Source organism: Protopterus annectens, chromosome 11.part0 (assembly GCF_019279795.1).
Source record: "Protopterus annectens isolate FY-2018-M chromosome 11.part0, PAN1.0, whole genome shotgun sequence".
Classification (NCBI taxonomy): Eukaryota; Metazoa; Chordata; order Ceratodontiformes; family Protopteridae; genus Protopterus; species Protopterus annectens.
In genome coordinates this window covers 1,118,756,264-1,118,763,538 of record NC_056745.1, presented here as the reverse complement: position 1 = coordinate 1,118,763,538, position 7,275 = coordinate 1,118,756,264, and the positions used below count along the sequence as shown (strand labels likewise).

The 7,275-nt window shown below is 40.5% G+C and overlaps 1 protein-coding gene across 1 annotated transcript in view; it reads left to right on the top strand.

Moving 5' to 3' along the window:
• The first annotated feature begins 1,239 nt into the window (after positions 1–1,239).
• The window catches only part of CCDC77 (coiled-coil domain containing 77), a 743,168-nt gene continuing 737,132 nt past the window's right edge, over positions 1,240–7,275 (top strand). The window contains exon 1 of the mRNA XM_044088479.1: positions 1,240–1,333. The gene's annotated coding sequence lies outside the window, so the exon portion shown is untranslated. The remainder of the gene's footprint in view (positions 1,334–7,275) is intronic.

Genomic DNA, 7,275 nt, shown 5'->3' with positions numbered 1-7,275 from the left:
TTGAGAAGTGCCAGGCTTTGGATCTGAGGACCTAGCATCCGAGGAAGGTGCCATTGGAATGGCTGATAATGATTTTCGGATCTGAAGTTTTCAGATTAGAAGGTTTTGGATCTAAAGGTCAGATCTTTGGATCCAACACTGTCAAATCCAAAATTTTTCACCTTTTGACTGATGGCCGTGATGAAGTTCTGGGTGACTTCGGCAGGGAGCAGTTACTGTGCTCCAGCGGAGCAAATTTGACATCTATGGTGGGGGCTTGAGCCCCTGAAGATGGAGTGGAAGTAGCAGGAAGAAGTCCTTTTAATATTAACTGACTGTGTCGGTCAGCCAGAGCCTTAGGGTTGAAGGTTGAACAGATTGGCCAATTTGCATCCAAGTGACCGGCTCTGGAGCAATGTATGCACTACTTGCAAGCATCTGAATTCGGAATGTTATGCCCACAAGAAGTGCGTTTTTTGAAACCCGTCAGTGTATCCAACATGGTAGATAGCACCAATAGTACAGAACAACAATCCAGTAAAGAAGTACCTCAAAAAAGGCAGTGTAATAAAAAAGAAAAAATTCTCTTTTTCGTTAAAGAATCAAAAAGGATTAATTACCAAGTATAGTAATTTAAAGGAATACCCTGACTAAAGGGTAAAGGCAATACCAACTATGGTAAGTGAAGAGTACCATATTAGAAAAGTAACTGGTCCTAATGCCAGCAAAAAGCTAAGAGGAATGGGTAGATATTAACAGCAAAGGTCAAAAACAACTTTTCAAAGGACAAGAAAAAGACTAACTCGCAATATGTCACTAAATATAGCTCGAGAGAGGAACATGTGTCTGGACGCGATGGCAAACAAGATCTGAGGTAATGGGCATGGACTAAGGCATTATGGGTAGAGGGAGGAGCTCAAGAACTGGATGTGAAGTCTGGAGTATGTGGTTGAGTCAGATCCAAGGATCGGATATGAACCCATGGGTTGAGGAAGAATGAAAAGGACAACATTAAATTTTCTATTTTCTCTGTATTTTGATTTTTGTACCCTCTTACCAAATTCATTGAATCCCTTTAATATTGTTTTAGTAACTCATTCGTGATTTTCATGTGAATTTATTATTTCTGTAAATAACTGTCCTTTTTGTTTTTTGTTATTTTTACTCCATCATCCACCAAATCAGTGTGAAGCATTTAAAAATGCTCAACATTGTTGTCTCATTTGAATTCTCATCCTTCTAACTCTTCTTCCACAGAGAACTGGAAGACAGGAAGAAAATTCAGCGACTCCTTGCTTTAGTGGGACCAGATGCTGGAGATGTTACGTACTTCCACCGAGAACCCCCGCACAAGGTAGCATTTAGTAAATTATATATTGATGCGTTTACATTTTGGTAACAAGGTAATCCATCCCACTGGAACATTAAACGTTTTTTCCCTTGCCTTTTCCAATTGTTAAAACATTGAACATAATATTCCAAGCTGTTTACAGTAAAAACAGCAAACATAATAATGCAAATGTGAAAATGTTGTTTTACAAATCTTTTAATGCTTGGTCATTGTTTTTTTCAATTATGCCTGTATCTTAAGTTCCAACAAATAGTCACCCACAGGGAAAAACAGTTTCTGAGTCAAAAAACAAAATGTAGAAATAGCGAAAACCAGAAACCAAAGCATGGTAAAATTGCTTTAATTAGCAAAACAACCTGAAGTGCTTTTATGCTGTAGATTTGGCACTTCTTCAGACCAAGAACAGCAGATCACAAAAGCCGTGTATAATCAGTGAATAAAAGTCACATGACCAACGTTAATAGGTTCATAGGTTCATACTAGGCTATCTGCCCCAGGGCATTTATAAGCCTAGCCAGAGTGTGTTTGGCTTTCGCCACCCATTTTAAGTTAATTTTGCTATGCCCTTTTTTGAGGTTAGTATACTGTGCCTCTGTCTAACAGTGACACAGAAGTGATACCCGGGGTAATACATTCATTCATAAAACAGAATACAAAGGTCACATGATCAAAAAGTAAAAATTCAACAAATACATGCAGAATGAAACATAAGTTCATAAATAATAACTAAAAATAAAAATTAAACTTGTATATTTATTTAAATAAATTCCTAGACTTAAGTATGGGTTTTATAGGCAACTTCCCATTCAGCCCTGAGCTTCTATCTGATTGTACTCTAATGATCCACCTAAGTTCACCTTCTTCTGTCTTGGTAACAAAATCCAGTAACCATGCATGTGTACTGCAGACTGCCACATAAACCAAATTTCTTGTATTATAGCCTGCATCAATTCTAAAAAAAGAGTATTGATTGTACACTGAGATAGTCCCAGATTGTAAAGTGGTGTCATGTTGTCACAGAGAACCCTGCAACACTGCAAAGGAACCTTATTTCCATTGCTTGTACATGTGATCTCACCTTTGTAGTCACTACCGAAAGCTTATGAGAATGAGGATAAAATGATCAATAAACTGAGCACTTTATCCTGTGATCAATATTTACTTCCACATCACAGGCCAGTATAACATCACAACTGCATCCATCTACTGGCAGGTCTCTCATCCCCTCTACCTTCACTCAAGAACAGTAACCTCATGTTATTTGGAATTCTGCACTTCAGGTGGCAGTTGCCTCTGAACATTCTGAGAGCAATTCAGTCTTTTACAGAACAGAAATTATGGTCACTTAACTCAGAACTGATGATTTTCACCCTTCTTGCTTCACCCTCCGCAGTGAACCACTGCAGTGTATACCTGAGACCAGTCATTTGTCACCAAAGGGCCATTCGTCACCTGCAGACTACAAAAGGCATTAACCTGATGACTTCAGACTGGATGTGCTTTAGACCTTGACTGCACCTTGATATCCTTTTATTTAAAATTATAAACAGAAAGCGTAGACATGGGACACACTTGACACAGTCACGTGTTCATTTTAAATGCATTCTACTTAATGTACAAGAAGCAAACACAACTCTTGTTTTGCAAATAGCGCTACTGAACAGATTGTTATCCCATGTTGTTGTTACAGCTACCGCAATACTTTCCAGGTATATAGTCAGATACCTTTGTGTGTCTACAAAATAAATGCAGAGTAATATTGGTAAACATCTGTGATCCTGTCAGTATATGTGCAAGAAAAGGATATAGATTCACTGTACATAGTCAAGATGAAATCCATATTGCTTCTCCTAAATTGGAGCACAGCTATCAGATAATGTCTCAGTATTTATCAAAAATACTTCCTAAACAGCAACCTTTATTATCACTATTCATATTATCTAAATACTCCCTTATTTTCCCTTTAGCACTCCTCAGCTGCATTTCTTTTTGGCCTGTAGGACTCTCCTTTGTCTTCAGTAGTTTTAACCTTTGAAAAACCCTCTAAGTAACAGCTATTACTTCTTTTCCAAATGTTTATTTCTATCATACTTTTAAATTACATTTTCATTTTATCCCACATCTGATGCCATCCTTTTCATTTTTCCCCAGCTGACTGGTCTCAGATCTACCTTGACTGCATTCAGTAGACTCTCAGATCCAACTCTCGAGTTACTCCCTTTACCAATAATGCCCTAGTCACCCTGCAGTACTTCAGATCTCATTTGCCACATTATCTCAACAGAACCAGATCCTTTTTTCGGAGCTTGGGATGTGCTATTTTCTACAATGAGTGCAAATTTCTCCCAGTCTTCTAACAGCTTTTGCTATTTTAGTTGCCTCTTCCTCCCTTACCTTAGCTTCTACTGGACTTCTGTCGCTTTAGGCTTCTTTTTAATTTTTTTTCTGTTTTTCTCTGGTAGTCTCAGTACCATTGTTAGCACTTCTCTGTTCTTTATTTCTTTTCTTTCCTGCCCTTACTGGGTATTTCCTTTCCTACCATTGGTGATATTTTTTTCCACACAGAAAAAAAAAAAAACTTTTTGTGATCTACCTTTCCTTTTTCAGTGATTATGGATTTAAGAAATGCAGCAATTCTGATGCCCACAGGGAGTGCATTTATTGTATGGGTGCTGCAATGTAAATACAGATTACACCATATATGCTGGGTTGAATTCTAGGGCCCTCAGTGATAGACACAAAAATGTCATACTCAAAGGCTTGTTACCTTCCTTCTCTTCCTCTTCCTCATTTTCAGGGGCTCAGATCCCCACAAAGACACCCAAGACCTGTTCGGAGATAAGAGAATCTAGGAAAAGTCTTCAACCCGCTCTACAAATTTGGCTTCTACTACAGAGCCTCCTTTCAAAGTTCAGAAGAAATGGTATCCAACAACCTCAGATCTGAAGCAGAAATAGTAAAATCCAACACCTTTAGATCAAACACTAGTACAGTTGAAGCCTCCTAGGACCCTGTCCCCAAGGTTCACTGTGGAGTCTGTCCATTCTCCCTTCCTACAAGAGACCTTGAAGAGAGAGTCGTGGCCCCAGTCCACTACTTCCTCCATTAGGTACAACAGGAGCCTTTCTGAAACCAAAGTTGATAGGATGATAAGACAGTTTCTCAGAGCTCAGATTCAGATGGGGGTTGTCCTGGCCCCTTCCCCCACTGGATCTGTGAGCCTTCCTTCTGTTTCCCACACTCTGATTTCTCCTCCTTTGATCTGATCAGTGATTTCAGAGTCTTCGGATCTGAAAACCCTAAGAGGGTCTGTGTCGGATCCAAAGACAGCTAGGTCTTTGACTCTGACAGTCTCCCTGACTTGTTTGGCACTGATTCCCTTGGACCAGGATGAGTCTTGGAGCCAAAGCGTCAAAACCTTGGGTCCAGGAGACTTGGTTTGACTCCAAGGTTATCAAAGCCATCACTACCCCTTGGGGCTTCGGCACTGGACAGCTCAGTTCCGACTCGCCCTTTGAGGCAGGGATCCAGGTGAGGTCAGGGCGTGGTACCACCTTGAACTTTGGCTATGGTGCTGCCAGCTACAGCTTCTCCTGGTCCTTCTGCCTTGGAGTTAGTAGAGAGGGTCTTCTGTCATCCGAGAGAAATGGCTTCGCTTTCTTCTCAGGATCCTACAGCCCTATCACCATTAGGTTCAAGCTGTGATCCTCACAGGTCTATCACACAAGGACAGCCGGTGCTATCAAGCGTCCATGCAGTTCCCCTTGAGGACTCCCCCCCCCCCCCTCTCCGGACATTTCCTCAGACCATCCCACTGAAGAGGACCCCCACAAGAGAATGTGCAATTGGAGGCACATAGACTCCCCTCAGAGTTGCTCACTGAAGACACTGACGTCGATAAAGGAAGGGGTCCCCAAAGTCTCCACCAGACTAAATCTCCTTCAGAGACATCTTAAAAATCCTCAGGCAGAAAAGTGGATGGTCCTCTAATATCCCTTCCCAGCAGGAGTCATTGTTCCTGGAAGCTTTTGAGTCTGGCCCATCTACGTCTTGGGTGGCTTCCCTGTCTGATGAGCTTGTAGATCTAGTCTCTCGCCGGGTGTGGAAGGAACTAGGTACTGTAGAACCCATCCCTCGTTGTCTGGAGAAGTTGCTTACTCCTCCTAAGGTAGGTCCCCACTGGAGCAAGGGAGTCCCTGTTGATGCTATGGTTATGGTGGCAGCCATCAAGAAAGAGCTGGCAGAACAGAGCTCCTTTATCCATCCCCCTAACAGAGACTCCAGGGCATTGGGCAGATTCAGGAAGCCTTATAGTCACTGAACTATTCCCATGCTTCACCAGCTTACAGTGGGATTTGAATAAAGAGCTTGGTAAGCCTGTTTGTGAATCCATGTCTGCTGATGGTAACTAGAGGGTTTCTTCACAGCTGGCCACTCTTATCAATCTCTAATGCTTCCACTAGGTTAATTTTCCATGCTGCTGAAAGTACTTCATGGGGAGTGAGTTCAGGCATAGCTGTTAGAAGATGCGACGTCCAGATAATATCCCACCGGACTGCCAGCAATTAATGTGATGTCCCTTACTATCTTGAGTCAGTAACTAAGGAGTATCGGTCCTCACTACTGACTGCAGTGTGAGACTGTCAGTTAAACAGGAGTAATATTTTACAATTTTCCCCCTCAGAGCACAACAGGAACACATTCTATAATCTGGGACTGGACTGTATACTTCTGTCCGTCCCTAATGTAACTTCTTATTACACACTTCAGAGCAATGTGTCCCAGTATAAGACCTTTGATACATTCATACTTAAATAAATTAAATCTCACACATCCAAACACTTTTGGGAAAGCCTGAGGCAGATTTCCAGTTGTGTTTTTTCCCCAAAATAATACAGTAATGCTGCCACCAATCAGACTGTCTTCATGCCCTTCTAAAGGGGTGTCCGATTATAAAAATTAAATATCAAAATAAATAGTAGTAAATTACCTAAGCATCCAGGCTTTGAGTGGCCCTGGGAATTGTCAAAGCAAGTATAAGGTTTCTCAGATCACTAAAGAAAAACACTGATTGTCCAGCCACAATGTAAGTTAATAAAAAAAATTAATATTGAGCAAAGTGATTAAAAATATAAAACAGTAATTCCCATTAAACAAATAGAACTCAATCACCAGGAAAATGAAATCGGTACTGTAGGATAGAGATCCAACAGTCAGAAAAAAACTCTTAGCTGAACTAACTGATTAGTTATAATTTTCCTAACTAACTAAAGAACACTGTCCTTGATCTAAACTAAATTACTACAACAGAGCAAAGGCAGGCTTATAGTTCTTGGTGAGTCCTTTTTTGGTATCCACTGCACAGTGCATCTGTGATCAACTGATGTAACTGACTACTGACTTCAGCATGCTCTTTTATAGACTAGCCTATCACGTGTTCCAGTTCTAATTTTCATTTCATATTTTTAAATTCAACCAACAGGTGTTTTCTAAAAGTTCTTTCCTGTCTTTCAGCTTCTGACAGTAACATGTAGCTACTGTCAACATTCTGATGACATCATCTGGTGATCATCTGAATCTGAGACAGTTTGCCTTTAGAATCTCTCTTGGCAAACATGCGCGGTTAGAAGTGTAAAAGAACACTGTTCAAGTCTTTAAAACATTGTATTCAAACAAATCATAAATCAATATGTAAACATTTGTTTACAATATTATAGCTAGTCATGCTGGCATACGGTACACAGGTCAGTCTGAAATTTGTACAAAAACTCAGCCAGACATGCTAGCATGAATAAGGGTGTCTAATGTCTTCACATTTCTCCCCCTATGACTTTACCATGTGACCCTTGGGAAAAAAAAGGCTTGAGAAAAATGGATCTATCTGGGAATATCAATCCACTCCTCTCCTGGGCAATCCATTTGCTTTGGCATTATTATCCCCACTG